Genomic DNA, 18,506 nt, shown 5'->3' with positions numbered 1-18,506 from the left:
CGCAAGCTGGCGATTTGGCTGGTGGAAGTAGCAGTGGGTCAATAAAGGAAGCTGTCTCAGTGTCTAGCTGCATGCTTGAAATTAGCCAGGGGTGTTGGGACAAGGGAGAAACTGTCTCTGGTTGTCTGTCTGGGTGTGGGGAAGAGTTTCTTCCTTGGTCTGAGGAAGGTGCCCCACAGCCAGTGTTGGCTGAGAGCAGTGCTGTTTTCCCAGAGTTGGGTCTGGAGAGAAAGAAGGCCCAGAAAGGAGGTGGCTCTAAGTTTGTGTCTGCTGGGGAGGAGGATGCTGTGACTTGGGTAGATCCAGGCAGTGTCTTTCCAGAACCCCAGAGACCAGACAGTGGTGACACTGATGTTGTGCCTGATGCTGCCGTGTTGCTGGAGGAGGGGGGAGCGACTGTGTGGGAGCAGGGTGACCCCTTAGCCCGGGCACAAGGAGAGAGTGAGGGCATGATAACTCCGGAGCCTAATGATGGTGAGGAAGTTTACAGCCATGTAGAGAGATGCAAAGGGAGAGAAGGTGCCTCTGACCCTGTCTCTTGTGAGTCTGTCTGTGTGCCTGAGAGGGGATTGTCTGTGAATCCGCCTGAGGGGCCAGAGAGAACTCAGGGAGTAAGGGAATTGCAGGAGGAGTTGGTTGTGGCTCAGCAGGGCAAGGCTGCTGCAGAGCCAGAGCAGGGTGAGCTGCTGCTTAAGGAAGCTCATAGGGAGGAGAGTCCCTGGCAGTGCTTATAGCAAGCAGTTTGCCGTAACTGAGGGAGGTGACAGGGCCTTGCTTGGAAAAGGCATTCAAGGGAAGGCTCTGCCTGTAAAGGGCAGTGGCTGGTTGTGTGAGGCACTTGTTTCGGTGCCTGCTGGACAGAATGTGTCTGTTAACAGTGACTCCACTGACTTGGGTTGAGAGAAGCCCAGTGTGGATGGTGTTGGAGAGGTCTCAGAGGGACTGAGGGTTGTTCCAGATGAGGCAGGAACAGCCAGAGTATTGGAGCAGTCTGATAACCAAGGGACTGTGTGTGACCAGCTTGCTGGGAAGTCAGTGTGTGTGGGACAGGATTGTTCCCAGGTGGATGAGGAGAGTGGGAAGCTAGTGTCTCAGATTCAGGAGAAGGACTGTGGAGCTAAGTATGCAGAGCAGAAGAGCTGTGTGGTTACTCTGTCTAGGATGCAGGAGATGGCAGTTAGGCTCCCATCTCTGGACACGGTGGACACCCCTAATCGATCAGGGAAGTTGATATCTGGTTCCATGTGGAAACAGAGGTTGGAGACTTGGGAGTCTACAGCTTACTGCTGTTACCCCACTGAGTGGGGGAAGGGGGAGAATTCCAGGGCCATTGTGAGCCAGGGAGTCACGCCCAGCCAGCCCTTTGTCTTGGTCAGGCCAGAAGTTTCAGGCCTGGAGCCCAGAAGACAAGGGGGAGGGGCAGGACTTGCTTTGGCCAAGAAGATTTGCAGTTTGAACCCGAAGGGCCAAAACTGCAATGGTGTGGGGCCAGAGAAGGGGCCTGATGACGGATGTCAATATACAACTGGTATGGGATTGTTTTGGTTACTGATGTTAATTCTTGTAACCAATGTAGTATTGTTGCAGAGAAATGTAAAGGTATACAATGGGCAGGATCTTATGGAAATACCATGTAAGCTGTCCGGAGATGTACCAAACGACAGAGGGTGTATAAGGGGACATTGTGATGTCGCTAGTTCACGGTTAATGCTTGTAACTGATCTTGGAACTTCTTCCAGGACAAAAAGGGTTCCAGCCAAAAGGTCCTGTGTGAAAAGGGAAACTGAGGCACGCCACCATTTTGTTTTCGTGGCTAAGTGCAAAAACGCCTACACGATTTGGGGTGAGAATACCTACATTCACACGATGTTAATTGTTGTTCGGAGAGTTGCCGGAGCTGGCCTGGATAAATTCACGATTTTCTTCAGCTCGGGGCAAAATCACCTGACACACTTATGGATCATGCCGCAGAAGCAGATCCAAGTAGCTGTGGTTTTTACCAAGTTCTACCTTGGGTTGGTGAGACAGCGCAAGGACATGGTTGTCAATAGGGCAGACCTTGCAATAAATAATGAAGCCTATTTTAGGCAAACTGGGTTCTCATACTCTCCTTCAGCTCTGTACTGTTGTTTCTGCCATTGGGTTAGAACATGTGCTGACGCAGAGCCAAAGCATGGGGAGGCCTGTGATGCCCTCAGTGATGTTACCGGCATCACTTCCTGCATCAATTTTGCGTTGGGGGTGTCACGTTACTGGATTTGGAGGGGAGCAGCCAGATCGCTGCTGCACCCATGGGGGGAGGGGGTGTTGGCCCTAAAAATGAGCAGGGATCTGTGGCTGGTTTCTTGGAACCGGACAGAACTTGTTCGGGGTAGGTGGGATTGGGTGCTAAGACCCCCCACCTGTGTATGAGTCCCGGGGCCACCTGGGGCACGGCTATTGCTGGGGCGTCGGAGGGGTTTTGCTCGTGAGGCTTCAGGCAGGCAGCTGAAGCGCTCTGTGGGACTGGTTTGTGGCCTGGTTGGAGAGGTCGCCAGTCTGGGGACTGTAAGGAGCCCCGAGGTTGAGCAATTCGCCCTGAGCGGACGCCCTCAGCTGTGCCCAGACCGGCCCGGTCCCTCACACCCTACCACCAAGTCTGTGTATCATGTTTAGAAGGTAGGTGCCTCAGAAAGGCTTGGAGCTTGATCAGTCCAATCCACTCGATTCTAGGCATGAAAACCACCATGGGCAGTGGGTAATGTAGGCAATGAAAGGTGTTGCCTTCCCAAAACTACCTCCACTGCCCAGCTGCTTGGGAGGGGTGGGGCTGCGCTGCGGTAGCCCAGCTTCCTGGCAGTCGAGGAAAAGTGGGCCCACGGTGTGCAGCAGCTCTGGCCCTCCACTGGGGTTGTGTGGGGCTTGGCTGTGGGGGAGGGTAAGAGGTTGTTGATGGGACATGGTGTCAGGGTAGGGGGCAACTTTGGAAAATCCTGGCCAAAGTGTCTGGATATTCCAAGAACCCACAAGAGTGGCCCTGCCTACTTGCTTATTCTCCCCAAATGCTTGGTGGCCAGCATGTCATGCCAGGACTGGGGGGTAAGTGGCAAAGAGAGAGCTGGACCCTCTTGATGCCAGGGTCTCATTGCCCATCTTCTTCCCTGCCATCGGCAGCCACAGTCCCTTTCAGCCCAGGAAGGAGGCAGGACTGGGGCAAATGAACGAGTCAAGCTGAAGGAGGCAGGCGAAACTCATCTTGCCTCACAGGGCCATTTGCAATAGCTTCTCTCTTGTGCCCTGCTGCTGAAAGAAACACCCTGATAGAGAAGTGGCAGCCCCAGAACCAGGGGAGCAACTGCAAAAGTAGCTCAGTCGGGAGAGTGTTGGACTGAAGCTCTAAAGATCTCTGGTTCACTCCTGCGATTTGACAGAGCATTTTGCCCCTGAGGCAGAATCTTTGTTTGGCTCCTCTCTGGAGAGTGCAGCTGTGCATCTGGGAAGGGTGTTTTCTGTCCTGCTGCTATACCAAGGAGCCAGCAAGCCTTTCCTGTCTGTGCTAGCCCTTCCTCAGCTGGAGGAAGGGGGAGACCTGGGGGAAGAAGCTCTCCTTTGAGCTGGAGTGAAACTAGCCACCCAAGGATCATTTTCTGAGTACCCCCTGCGATCCTCCACTCTGCCTGCTGAGATATCAAAGGGCTTCTAGGGTTTGCTGCTTTGTCCATGTTAGCCCATGTTTTTGTGCAAAAGCGGTTGCTTTTGTGCAGTCTAGACGCACCCACATAGAATAATCAATTCTTATCACATGCATATTATGTGTGTGTGTGTGTGTGTGTGTGTGTGTCACTCATGTACTCACACACACACACACAAGCACACTCCGTCTTGCTGCTATCAACTAGTTGCTCCCCTTAACTTCACTGGCCAGGTGAGTTAGATGGGGGAGAGGTGGATCCGGGCTTCTGCCGATCCGGATCGATGCTCCGATGCTGACAAGACGAAACCCGGGGTCCTCTGCAAGACACCTCACTTTCATAGCAGCTTCCCTCTTATGCAAATCTGTCCTAGATTCAAAATCTCGGTCTGCGTCTGTTGTGCTGCTTCTCTCTGGGTGTTGTCCTGAGGCTGTTCAGAGAGGGTGTTTTCCAAAGAAGGTGCTTGCTTCTAACCCCCAAGGCCCTCAATATGTCTGCTCTACTTCCTTGAGCCCACTTGACAAGTTTTCTTGTATGTCCTTGGGTCTGGCTTCCACCCCCACTTCAACTGGGGTAGCTATCTGGAGGTGCTTGGCTTCCAAGTTTTACTCATTCACACCTCATTCATTCAACAGGGCAATTGATTACAGAGGGGGGGGGTGAGTAGGGGGGAAGATCTTATTCTACTCCTAGCAAAAGACATTTTTACCACTTTAACTATATACTCAGTTTTCTACAAGTTTTCTATATAGGGTTCTAATACAAAGTTACAAGGTTATATGGAGAGGCACAAAGCCAAGTCATATGAAATAATATACTTAATTCATAGATTTATCTACACCACACAAGTGGGTGGCCTCTGGTCTCTCACAGTGGCGTAGTTGGCAGGATCCACAGATCTTGATCGATTGAGCTTTGGGATCAGGACCCCACGCTGTCTACATTTGATTTTAGCTACTGAGAGTTTGGTTGGTTAAAGAGCATCTGCAACGAGTCAGCTACAGTATGAAGATCTGGACAGAGAGGCTGTGGAACAATTGTGCTTGGAAGGAGTCATTGCCTTTAATGAGGAAGTTTCTAATCCGGAGCTGGCATTTTTGTTAATGGACAGAAATGCTGCAGAAGGAAGAAGAGTGCAGGATCCAGTAAGGAGAATGCAACTTAGATGTAAACGAGAAGTGGAGGAGTTTCGTCTGCTATCACAACAGAGAATCCAGAGGCTAGACCGAGAACATGCAGAGAGAATGGCAGAGTGGGACAGACAAATGAATCAAGGCCGGGAAAAAGCTGCCAGATTTGAATTTCAACCCAAAAGAATTGAAGCACAAAAGGAACCGTGTCCTCCTGAAAGTTCGGTGTATGACCGTGTGAGCATGTTGGGCAATGCTGTAACACAGCCCCAAAGCACGTATGAGGTTTGTGAGGGGGGTACAGGCAACTCTGGGAAGTTTCCTGGGGCTAGTCAGCCTTATTGTAACCGAAAGAAAAGTGTCTCTAAATGTTTGCCTGTGGCTGGTAGCCGTGAATCTGCGAGTGAGGCTCCTAAGGGCCTGTCTAGTGCCTCAAAGGCGAGGCTGAAATGAGCACGAGGGCGGAAAAAGCCCAGAAATCAAAGAAAGTTTTCTGGCGCTGGTCAGTCTCACTGTAACCAAGGGGAAAGTGTCTCGAAATGTGTGCCTGTGGCAGATGGCTGCGTGTCTGTGCAGGGGGGCAATGAGCCTGTGAGCGAGGGATCCAAGGGCCCGTCTGATCCCTCAGAGGAGAAGCTGGAATCAGAACCAGGGCAGGAAGGGCCCAGAAGTCAGGGAAATGTTTCTCTGGGCCAGTCTGGAGTGGCTGGCCAGAGTGAAGTTTTAGTTGAGGAGCTGTTGGCTGGTGAGGTTTGTGAAATTGAACCTGCACAAGCTGAAATTGAGTTGTGTGAAGAAGCACAGTGCGCGCAAGCTGGCGATTTGGCTGGTGGAAGTAGCAGTGGGTCAGTAAAGGAAGCTGTCTCAGTGTCTAGCTGTATGCTTGAAATTAGCCAGGGGTGTTGGGACAAGGGAGAAACTGTCTCTGGTTGTCTGTCTGGGTGTGGGGAAGAGTTTCTTCCTTGGTCTGAGGAAGGTGCCCCACAGCCAGTGTTGGCTGAGAGCAGTGCTGTTGTCCCAGAGTTGGGTCTGGAGAGAAAGAAGGCCCAGAAAGGAGGTGGCTCTAAGTTTGTGTCTGCTGGGGAGGAGGATGCTGTGACTTGGGTAGATCCAGGCAGTGTCTTTCCAGAACCCCAGAGACCAGACAGTGGTGACACTGATGTTGTGCCTGATGCTGCCGTGTTGCTGGAGGAGGGGGGAGCGACTGTGTGGGAGCAGGGTGACCCCTTAGCCCGGGCACAAGGAGAGAGTGAGGGCATGATAACTCTGGAGCCTAATGATGGCGAGGAAGTTTACAGCCATGTAGAGAGATGCAAAGGGAGAGAAGGTGCCTCTGACCCTGTCTCTTGTGAGTCTGTCTGTGTGCCTGAGAGGGGATTGTCTGTGAATCCGCCTGAGGGGCCAGAGAGAACTCAGGGAGTAAGGGAATTGCAGGAGGAGTTGGTTGTGGCTCAGCAGGGCAAGGCTGCTGCAGAGCCAGAGCAGGGTGAGCTGCTGCTTAAGGAAGCTCATAGGGAGGAGAGTCCCTGGCAGTGCTTATAGCAAGCAGTTTGCCGTAACTGAGGGAGGTGACAGGGCCTTGCTTGGAAAAGGCATTCAAGGGAAGGCTCTGCCTGTAAAGGGCAGTGGCTGGTTGTGTGAGGCACTTGTTTCGGTGCCTGCTGGACAGAATGTGTCTGTTAACAGTGACTCCACTGACTTGGGTTGAGAGAAGCCCAGTGTGGATGGTGTTGGAGAGGTCTCAGAGGGACTGAGGGTTGTTCCAGATGAGGCAGGAACAGCCAGAGTATTGGAGCAGTCTGATAACCAAGGGACTGTGTGTGACCAGCTTGCTGGGAAGTCAGTGTGTGTGGGACAGGATTGTTCCCAGGTGGATGAGGAGAGTGGGAAGCTAGTGTCTCAGATTCAGGAGAAGGACTGTGGAGCTAAGTATGCAGAGCAGAAGAGCTGTGTGGTTACTCTGTCTAGGATGCAGGAGATGGCAGTTAGGCTCCCATCTCTGGACACGGTGGACACCCCTAATCGATCAGGGAAGTTGATATCTGGTTCCATGTGGAAACAGAGGTTGGAGGTGGACAGAGGAGAGACTTGGGAGTCTACAGCTTACTGCTGTTACCCCACTGAGTGGGGGAAGGGGGAGAATTCCAGGGCCATTGTGAGCCAGGGAGTCACGCCCAGCCAGCCCTTTGTCTTGGTCAGGCCAGAGGTTTCAGGCCTGGAGCCCAGAAGACAAGGGGGAGGGGCAGGACTTGCTTTGGCCAAGAAGATTTGCAGTTTGAACCCGAAGGGCCAAAAGTGCAATGGTGTGGGGCCAGAGAAGGGGCCTGATGACGGATGTCAATATACAACTGGTATGGGATTGTTTTGGTTACTGATGTTAATTCTTGTAACCAATGTAGTATTGTTGCAGAGAAATGTAAAGGTATACAATGGGCAGGATCTTATGGAAATACCATGTAAGCTGTCCGGAGATGTACCAAACGACAGAGGGTGTATAAGGGGACATTGTGATGTCGCTAGTTCACGGTTAATGCTTGTAACTGATCTTGGAACTTCTTCCAGGACAAAAAGGGTTCCAGCCAAAAGGTCCTGTGTGAAAAGGGAAACTGAGGCACGCCACCATTTTGTTTTCGTGGCTAAGTGCAAAAACGCCTACACGATTTGGGGTGAGAATACCTACATTCACGCGATGTTAATTGTTGTTCGGAGAGTTGCCGGAGCTGGCCTGGATAAATTCACGATTTTCTTCAGCTCGGGGCAAAATCACCTGACACACTTATGGATCATGCCGCAGAAGCAGATCCAAGTAGCTGTGGTTTTTACCAAGTTCTACCTTGGGTTGGTGAGACAGTGCAAGGACATGGTTGTCAATAGGGCAGACCTTGCAATAAATAATGAAGCCTATTTTAGGCAAACTGGGTTCTCATACTCTCATTCAGCTCTGTACTGTTGTTTCTGCCATTGGGTTAGAACATGTGCTGACGCAGAGCCAAAGCATGGGGAGGCCTGTGATGCCCTCAGTGATGTTACCGGCATCACTTCCTGCATCAATTTTGCGTTGGGGGTGTCACGTTACTGGATTTGGAGGGGAGCAGCCAGATCGCTGCTGCACCCATGGGGGGAGGGGGTGTTGGCCCTAAAAATGAGCAGGGATCTGTGGCTGGTTTCTTGGAACCGGACAGAACTTGTTCGGGGTAGGTGGGATTGGGTGCTAAGACCCCCCACCTGTGTATGAGTCCCGGGGCCACCTGGGGCACGGCTATTGCTGGGGCGTCGGAGGGGTTTTGCTCGTGAGGCTTCAGGCAGGCAGCTGAAGCGCTCTGTGGGACTGGTTTGTGGCCTGGTTGGAGAGGTCGCCAGTCTGGGGACTGTAAGGAGCCCCGAGGTTGAGCAATTCGCCCTGAGCGGACGCCCTCAGCTGTGCCCAGACCGGCCCGGTCCCTCACACCCTACCACCAATTCTGTGTATCATGTTTAGAAGGTAGGTGCCTCAGAAAGGCTTGGAGCTTGATCAGTCCAATCCACTCGATTCTAGGCATGAAAACCACCATGGGCAGTGGGTAATGTAGGCAATGAAAGGTGTTGCCTTCCCAAAACTACCTCCACTGCCCAGCTGCTTGGGAGGGGTGGGGCTGCGCTGCGGTAGCCCAGCTTCCTGGCAGTCGAGGAAAAGTGGGCCCACCGTGTGCAGCAGCTCTGGCCCTCCACTGGGGTTGTGTGGGGCTTGGCTGCGGGGGAGGGTAAGAGGTTGTTGATGGGACATGGTGTCAGGGTAGGGGAGAACTTTGGAAAATCCTGGCCAAAGTGTCTGGATATTCCAAGAACCCACAAGAGTGGCCCTGCCTACTTGCTTATTCTCCCCAAATGCTTGGTGGCCAGCATGTCATGCCAGGGTTGGGGGGTAAGTGGCAAAGAGAGAGCTGGACCCTCTTGATGCCAGGGTCTCATTGCCCATCTTCTTCCCTGCCATCGGCAGCCACAGTCCCTTTCAGCCCAGGAAGGAGGCAGGACTGGGGCAAATGAACGAGTCAAGCTGAAGGAGGCAGGCGAAACTCATCTTGCCTCACAGGGCCATTTGCAATAGCTTCTCTCTTGTGCCCTGCTGCTGAAAGAAACACCCCGATAGAGAAGTGGCAGCCCCAGAACCAGGGGAGCAACTGCAAAAGTAGCTCAGTTGGGAGAGTGTTGGACTGAAGCTCTAAAGCTCTCTGGTTCACTCCTGCGATTTGACAGAGCATTTTGCCCCTGAGGCAGAATCTTTGTTTGGCTCCTCTCTGGAGAGTGCAGCTGTGCATCTGGGAAGGGTGTTTTCTGTCCTGCTGCTATACCAAGGAGCCAGCAAGCCTTTCCTGTCTGTGCTAGCCCTTCCTCAGCTGGAGGGAGGGGGAGACCTGGGGGAAGAAGCTCTCCTTTGAGCTGGAGTGAAACTAGCCACCCAAGGATCATTTTCTGAGTACCCCCTGCGATCCTCCACTCTGCCTGCTGAGATATCAAAGGGCTTCTAGGGTTTGCTGCTTTGTCCATGTTAGCCCATGTTTTTGTGCAAAAGCGGTTGCTTTTGTGCAAAATCTTGCCAGTCTAGACGCACCCACATAGAATAATCAATTCTTATCATATGCATATTATATATATGTGTGTGTGTGTGTGTGTGTGTGTGTGTCACTCATGTACTCACACACACACACACACACACACAAGCACACTCCGTCTTGCTGCTATCAACTGGTTGCTCCCCTTAACTTCACTGGCCAGGTGAGTTAGATGGGGGAGAGGTGGAACCGGGCTTCTGCCGATCTGGATCGATGGTCCGATGCTGACAAGACAAAACCCGGGGTCCTCTGCAAGACACCTCACTTTCATAGCAGCTTCCCTCTCATGCAAATCTGTCCTAGATTCAAAATCTCGGTCTGTGTCTGTTGGTCCTTTGTGCTGCTTCTCTCTGGGTGTTGTCCTGAGGCTGTTCAGAGAGGGTGTTTTCCAAAGAAGGTGCTTGCTTCTAACCCCCAAGGCCCTCAATATGTCTGCTCTACTTCCTTGAGCCCACTTGACAAGTTTTCTTGTATGTCCTTGGGTCTGGCTTCCACCCCCGCTTCAACTGGGGTAGCTATCTGGAGGTGCTTGGCTTCCAAGTCTTACTCATTCACACCTCATTCATTCAACAGGGCAATTGATTACAGAGTCGGAGGGTGGGGGGGGGGGGAGAAATGGGGGGGGAGATCTTATTCTACTCCTAGCAAAAGACATTTTTACCACTTTATATACTCAGTTTTCTACAAGTTTTCTATATAGGGTTCTAATACAAAGTTACAAGGTTATATGGAGAGGCACAATGCCAAGTCATATGAAATAATATACTTAATTCATAGATTTATCTACACCACACAAGTGGGTGGCCTCCCAGCCACGCTCCTCCCTTCAGCATTGTCACAGGCAAGACATTTAGACTAAAATACGCCAATAAAATAAATATTGATTATGGGGGAAACTAATTCGATGGGAAAAAGGGAACTTCCAGCAGCTGGAGGACACGTCTTCTGACCTGCAAATCAGACTTGGTTACTGGTGCCAACAAACCCCTGTTCTGAAGGAGACTCTGAAGAAAATCAAAGGTAATGCGAAAGCACCACTGAGGAAGACTTGGCTCAGGGCCCAAGTCCCTTTTAGCCTGCCAAAAAGAGGAAGGAGCTGAGAATGGGGAGGAAATGAGGGGACGAAAGCCACCTCCCAGCAGGCCGGTCCTGCACATCCCTCCTCCCAGCAGGACTCTTTCCTGCTCCATGCAAGCCACTCACAGCGTGTTTCCTTTTCCCATAGCAGCCAGCAAAAGAGAGACAGGCTACTCTGGTGAGAATGTCAAGTGACACACCTGGAGCTTGAACCCATTGCTGTGGCATTATCAATGTCCCACTCTAAACAACTGAGCTAATCAGCCTGCCACAACAGCTTCACAAGTGACCCTTTCAGAAAGGAACCAAGGGCAGCTGCAGGGATGCTGTGGACTCAAGAACGAGATGAGTGGGTCAGGAGAGCTGCTCCCAGACAAAGGAATTAGCTCAAGTCCTAACTTTGTCCTCAAGGAAGAATCAGTTTGACATCCTGTTGTCTCTGGTGGGCCAATAGGATGGTCACTTTGCAGCTCCTGCAGCAGAGCATGCTTTAGAATTTTGCTTTGGGTTTGTGCATCTGTTTGAAGCACAAATCTGGGTTGACTGGAACCTTAAAAAACCTGCTGGCCTGAGTAATCCACTGTGGACACAACCTGCTGTTCTGGGTGCCACTGTGGCTTCATGGAAAAAGTGGACTGTATTAATGCCACATTAATGTCGGCTTCTTCTTGAGAGGGAGCATCAGAGTTCTCGCACAAGAAGCCCTGATTTTCTACAATACAACGTGGCTGTGTCTACACTGGGCCACTTATTCCGGAAAATCAGCCGCTTTTCCGGAATAAGCTGCGAGCTGTCTACACTGGCCCTTGAATTTCCGGAAAAGCAATGACGTTGAACTGTACAAAATCAGCCGCTTTTCCGGAAAAGCTACGCTGCTCCCACTTGGGCAAAAGTCCCTTTTCCGGAACACTGTTCCAGAAAAGGGCCAGTGTAGACAGCCCAGTAGTCTTTTCCGGAAAAAAGCCCCGATTGCTAAAATGACGATCGGGGCTTTTTTCTGGAAAAGCGCATCTACATTAGCCACAGACGCTTTTCCGGAAAAAGGGCTTTTCCAGAAAAGCAGCCTGCCAGTATAGACGCTTTTTTTCCGGAAATGCTTATAAAGGAAAACTGTTCCGTTTTAAGCTTTTCCGGAAATTCATGCCAATGTAGACACAGCCCGTCAGTTCACTTACGCAAGAACGCGCAGCCAGTGTAGACAGGTGGCATGTTTTTTTGCAAGAGTGGCTATTTTCGCACAAAATTGTGCTACTGTAGATGCAGCCGCTGCGTCTAGACTGGCAAGATTTTGTGCAAAAGCATTTGCTTTTGCGTAAAATCTTGCCACCTGTCTACACTGACTGCGAGTATTTGCGCAAGAACACTGACTTTGTACTGTGCAAAATCAGTGCTTCTTGTGCAGATACTATGACGCTCCCGCTCAGGCATAAGCCCTCTTGTGCAAGTATTCTTGCGCAAGAGGGCCAGTGTAGACAGGAACGTTAATTTCTTGCGCAAGAAAGCCCATGGGCTAAAATGGCCATCGGAGCTTTCTTGCACAAGAGAGCGTCTACACTGGCACGGATGCTTTTGTGCAAGAGATGTGCTTTTGCGCAAAAGCATCCATGCCAGTGTAGACACTCTCTTGCACAAATACTTTTATCGGAAAAACTTTTCTGTTAACATTATTTGCACAAAATCATGCCAGTTTAGACGCAGCCTGAATGTCTGTCATTTGTCAACCTAGTGAGGAGGACTTTAAACTAGATTCGATAGAGGCAGGTGACCACGTCCCACAGGTAAATAAAAAACATGGAGACCTAGGAGATGGATCAGAAATGGGAGGGAACATGGGCTGTAATTGCAGAGAAAAAGGAGGGACAAGGCAGAACTAGGGGGTAATATCAAATCAGTATCTTAGATGCCTATGTACAAATGCAAGAAGTATGGGTAATAAGTAGGAAGAACTTGAAGTGCTAATATAGAAACACAACTATGACACAGTTGGTATCACAGAGGTTTGGTGAGAAAATATACATGAGTGGAATATTGGTATAGAAGGGTACAGCTAACTCAAGAAGGACAGGCAGGGGAACGAGAGGCGGTGTTGCCTTATATTAAACATGTACACACTTTGGCTACGTCTACAGTGGCATGAATTTCCGGAAATGCTTAAAACGTAACAGTTTTCCTTTATAAGCATTTCCAGAAAAAAAGCGTCTACACTGGCAGGCTGCTTTTCTGGAAAAGCCCTTTTTCCGGAAAAGCGTCTGTGGCCAATGTAGACGCGCTTTTCCGGAAAAAAGCCCCGATCGTCATTTTAGCGATCGGGGCTTTTTTCCGGAAAAGACTACTGGGCTGTCTACACTGGCCCTTTTCCGGAACAGTGTTCCGGAAAAAGGAATTTTGCCCGAGTGGGAGCAGCGTAGCTTTTCCGGAAAAGTGGCTGATTTTGTACAGTTCAACGTCATTGCTTTTCCGGAAATTCAAGGGCCAGTGTAGACAGCTCGCAGCTTATTCCGGAAAAGCGGCTGATTTTCCGGAATAAGTGGCCCAGTGTAGACATAGCCTTTGACTGAGGTTGAGATGGATACGAGACAGATGTGCTGGAACAGTTAATGGGGTGTGTGTGCATAGATGGAGAGTTAACGGAGTTCACATCATTGTGTAGGAAATCCTGAAGCCTGCCCTTTGTTAAGGTGGCAGCTGGACAAGCAGATGTGATTCCTGGTTCCTTCCTCTGAGCATCCCCTCCAGGAGCCGGAAAGGTTTGTTGCTGGATTCACTAGTCATTATTATTATTGTTATGGAAATGTTGTAGTTAAGCTCAGTGTGTGCAAGTCTGACCCCCCCGCCTCCGGCCCCGAGATAGCACATCCTAGTGACAGTGTCCCAGTGCACCCCTCAAATCCCTCTTTTAGAGTCAGCAACCTGTCTGAAATGGCTTGCCAAGATTTAAGCCTCCTGCCCATGTCCATGCTGCTGCCTCGGGACACATGTGGGAGCTCTCTTCACCACATGTCCTGTGGACCACCTGGGTCAGTGCAAACTTTTCTGCAGCCTGCCGGTTGCTAACAGAAGCTCACCGTTAATTACATAATGACGTTCGAGTCATTTTGCTAGTGCTGCAGCTGGAGATAATGGTTTAATTTAAATTATTAAACAGATTAAGCATTTTAACTTTCTCATGTTAGTTTATCAAACTTCATTTTAAATAAAGTAAAATATTATATCCAGCACAAAAGGTTTCAATGTTTTCAATATTTATGGCAGGCGCAGGGAAACGTTTTTGGGGTCAGGGGTCACTGATCCACAGAAAAATCAGTTGGGGACCACACAAGTGAGACGCAAAAAAACTTCTTCCCACACTGCCAATGCTCTCTGATGTGGTGCCAACTGAGACACCTGACTCTTTAGGTGCTCCAGCCCCCATGGGGTGAGGGGAAGGGACAGGGAGGAATGAGGTTCAGCATTTCCCATCGGCCAGATTTACTCTCTTGGGGTTCCAGATTTTGTGGACCCCCTTAGGCTCTGGGGTGGGAACAAAAATGAGGGGTTCAATGTGTGGGAAAGGGCTGCCAGCGAGTGGGACAGGGAGGCAGGACGGAGTGAGGAAGGCAGGGACTGGAAGAGAGTTTAGCAGAGGAGAGGATGTGGGGTGAGGTATGAGAGGGAGTTTGGGGGCGAGAGGAGGTGGGGGGAGTAATACAGACAAGGTGAGAAGATGAGAAGGCAGCCAAGTAGCTAGTTGGGAAGGGAGTCAAAGAAGCGGGGAGTAAAGGCAAATGCAGCTTCTGCAAAGTAAAATTGTATCCCCCCACGTCTTCCCTCCGCTCCAGCCTCACTCCCCTCAGCCTCTTGAGCTTACCCAGCCTGATCCTCTGCATCACCCCATGCCCCTCAGTGCAACCCCCGCCCCCTCCCATCCTCTCCCACATCCCTGTGCCCCCAGCACACTCACTGGCAGGGCAGCAGCACTGGGACAAGGAGAGGTGGGGGGGGGAGGGAGAGGGGAAGCGGAATCTCTTCCCTGCCTGGTCCAGCCCTTTGCCTGCAGCTTTGGGACTGGCTCCAGCCTATCTGGGTGCAGCAGCATGCCGGAGAAGGGACTCCCCCCCCCCCCCCCACAGCCCACGGAGAGCAGCATGGCAGAGGAGGCAGCGGGGGTGCACACGCGCAAGTGCGTCTCTCCCACGCCCCCTCCCAGCAGGAAGCCAGAGCTGGTACTTCAGCTGCGCTTCTGAGGCAGGAGCTGCAGCCCTGGCTCCCTGCTGTGCAGAGGGGAGGGGTGGGGCTGAGCTCCCGCCCTGACTGCCAGTAAAAATCAGCTCGCATGCTGCTGGCGGCATGTGCACCGGGGTTGCCGACCCCTGCTCTACGTCTTGTGCTCCAGGGGATCTCACCTGAGACCCCACTCTGTCCCTGTTCACAGTCAGAGAATGCCAGGGCTGGAAGAGACCTCAGGAGTCGTCTAGTCCTACCCCCTGCTCAATGCAGGACCAACCCCAACTCAATCATCCCAGCCAAGGCTTTGACAAGCTTGGCCTTAAAATCCTCTAAGATTTCCCCACCTCCCTAGGGAACCCATTCCAGGGCCTCACCACCCTCCTAGTGAAATCATTTTTCTAATATCGAACCGAGACCTTCCCCATTGCAACTCAAGCCCATGGCTGCTTTTCATCCCCTCTCCCTTACCTATAGAAAGATGCTCTAGGGCTACAGTCCCTTTCCCTCCATTCTCTCTGCCCTACACTCTCCCCTCCCCCCAACCCAGCTGTGCTGGCTTCCTAGAGACTAGCTGTGAGCCCCAGGCTGGACCTACCTCCTCAAACCTGGCTAGCTATGAAAATGACCAGTAGTCCTGTGGCACTTTGGACACAAAGAAATATATTGGATCACAAGCTTTCTGGGTAAGCTTTCCCACTTCATCAGATGGGAGCTATGTTCATAGTCTTAAATTGTTGCTACTGCTTTTAAACTTGTAAATCAAGCACAATAGCTCCCTCTGTCGTCTGAAATTATGAATTACCATATATTGGGTGCATCGGCTGCTCTTAATTATCGATACTGTATCTCATTTCTGTGCACCTTAATTACTTTTAATTATTGCTACAGTATTTCATTACTGTGCATTTGTTGCATGTATTTGGTTTCCAAGATGTACTGCTGAAAATGGTTTTAGGCTATTTTTATTGCTAAACAAAGGATATTTCAATATAAAACCAGGAACAATGGCAGTGTAGTAATTAACAGGGTGCCTGACAGGCAGTTGATCTGAGTTCACTTTCCAGTCAGTGCTGTGGCTCTTCAGTTCTTGCAATTTTCCAAAAGGATATAGATGTGGAGATGTGCGCTAGTATAGATGTGCAGGTGGAGATGTACAATAGTGAGGGTAGTTGGAACAATTCACCAAGGCCTGTGGTGGATTCTCCCTCACAGACAATTTTTAAATCAAGATTGGATTTTTTTTTCTAAAAGATCTTGTCTACGTCAAACAAGAATTAATTCAGGGAAGTCCAGTGGCCTGTGTTATGCAGAAGGTCGGACAATATGATAATGGTGGCCCCTTTTGGTTTTTTAGTCTGTGAATATAAATATCCCCAGACTGAGTCAAACCAGAATTCCATCTAGCCCAGGGTCTTGTTTCTAACACTAGAGCGTTCCAGTCATTTCAGAGAAACATGAGAAAAAAACTGCTAGCTAACAATGATGGAATCACCTGGCCACAGGAGAAGTTTCTGTCCTAACCCGCATCTGTTAGAGAACGGCCCATGCTCCAAAACAGAAGCTTTTAGAGCCTTGCCAAACCTCTGTGTCTTTTTAATCCTTATTATTGAAAATTGGAATGTTCTCTTTCTCCACATAAACTCCAAATACTCCTAAATGCTGGGCTTTAATAATACCTTGTGACAGAGAGTTCTGGTGACAAATTTTGCACTGTTTGGAACAATATTTTGATCTGATCTGAAGTGGTGGCCTCTCATTTTCATTAAATGTCCTCTTGTTTTCTACTAGTGGAAAGGGGTGAATTAAATAATACTACCAAGTAATATCTGACATACATTAGCATACCATTATCTGTTAATCAGTGCTTTTTTTGGAAGATAAAAGGTGCCGGTACTCCAGGCTCATACTTGCTGAGGAACAAACAAACCCTGTAAAAGTTGTTGAGCAAGAAAAAAGGGGGCGGGGGAGAGGAAATTTGGTTGCGGCCCCTTTAAGAGACAAAACGCTGTGCTGGGAGCCAAAAAAAAGCCTCGCATCCCAAGCAGGCTTAAGTCAGGAGACAAGAGGCACCAGGAAAACAGGTGCCAGTACGCCTGGGGGGAAATGCCATTCGTTTACTATGTGCTGTTAAAATAAGTGACAGTATGCCGTACCGGGCTGTTCCATCACAAAAAAAGCATTGTCTGTTATTATTACAATACACCACTGTAATTTTATTTATTTATGATGTAGTAGAAGCACTTATGTCCTTCCCAAAGAGGAATCAGCCCAAAGACAGAAAAAGATTGCAGGCAAAGGGTACAGCATCATAGATATAGTAGCCCAATGTCTGTGACTCTGTAACGCTGAAATGCTGGCTGTTCCCTTTGGGCGGCACTCGACTGTAGTAAAGTTTTTTATACCAACGTAACCTAGATGGCACTACAATAAAGTGGGTGCCAAACTGTTTGGAAAATAGTGCCCAAGGTTTGGTTATCAGTAGTTTACAGTCAGGCTGGAAGGGCATAATGAATGGTGTCCTGCAGGGTTCAGTTCTAGGTGCATTTTTGTTCAAAATCTTCATCACTGCTTTAGATAATGGCTTGAGATGGGGTGAGACAGGGGGAGGGGCATGAGCAGTCACAATCCCCCAAAATGCATGGGCCAGGGGAGCCTAGAGAGCTGGGGCTGCCTTGCTGTACTTCCTCTGCTGCTGCCCATGTGAGGGGGGATGGGGCAGGGCAAAGGCAGAGCAGGAGAGGAGTGGAACAGGTACAAGGTTACCCCAGCCCTTGCCCAGCACTCCAGGTTCCTGGGACCTACTGCGGCCGCAGCATGGAGGAGAGGGAAGGCCTGTTTCAGTGGTGGGAGCTGCCACGTGGCAGGGGTGGCTGTGGCTGGGAACCAGACCTGCCACATGCCCAGGAGGGAGGAGTGTCTGCTCCAGCGGTTGGGAACACGTGTTAATAAGTTGGGTGTCACAGCAGCACGCATTCAAACCAGCGCACATGACCTCAATATTGGTGCACAAAACTCACTCCAATCATGGTTGGAAAATCTTAGCAGGAACAAAATCAGAAACTGCTCCTGGTTGCAGTCTTACAAGGGAGCAGCTCTCTACAAACTCCCTGGCCTAGCCCGTGGCTCAGCCCCGGGGTTATATGCAGAGCTGATGGGGCTGCGGGGGAAGCTGAAGAGATGTGATTCAAACCCTGCGGCAGGGCCTGGCAGGTGAGCTGGGTAGCCCCAAGTGTTTGTAATTCAGGGTTGGTGGTTGGGATCCCCCACCGCCATCCCTGGGGGCTGCTATGGGCTCCCTAAGCCTCGGCCCAGAGTAGGTGGAAAACCAGGGTCTCCCCATCATAGCCCAGGCTCCCTGGGCGGCTCTTCCCGCAGTCCGGCTCTGGCTTCTAGCCTCACCCCCCCTCAGCCCCATGATCCCCTCCCACCGCAGCCTAATCCCCTGCAGCACCCCATCCCCCCGCAATGCAACCCCTACCCCCTCATCCTCCCCTCACACATTCCTTCACCCCCCTGCTTGCCCCCCATCCCTGTGCCCCCAGCGCAGCAACCCCAGTCCCGCCCCCATCCCGGAGCAGGAGATGAAGCCGGGGGGAGGGGGGCGGTTAACCCCTTAGTTCCTGGGAGCCTCACGCCCAGGCCGGGCAGGGGCAGCCCCTGGGGAGCGGGGCTGGGGCAGGAGCCAGCGACTCCCCGCGCCGGGCGCTGCTGGGGGGCGCGGCGAGGCTGGAGACTCTCCCGGGGCGGGGCTGCCCGGTCCCACGCTGCCGCCCCCGCAGCCGGACCGAGCCCTGGTCAGGCAACCTGCGTGCGGGGCCAGCTGCACCCAACAT

Source organism: Pelodiscus sinensis, unplaced genomic scaffold, assembly GCF_049634645.1.
Source record: "Pelodiscus sinensis isolate JC-2024 unplaced genomic scaffold, ASM4963464v1 ctg138, whole genome shotgun sequence".
In the NCBI taxonomy this organism is placed as follows: domain Eukaryota; kingdom Metazoa; phylum Chordata; order Testudines; family Trionychidae; genus Pelodiscus; species Pelodiscus sinensis.
This window is presented reverse-complemented; position numbering follows the sequence as displayed.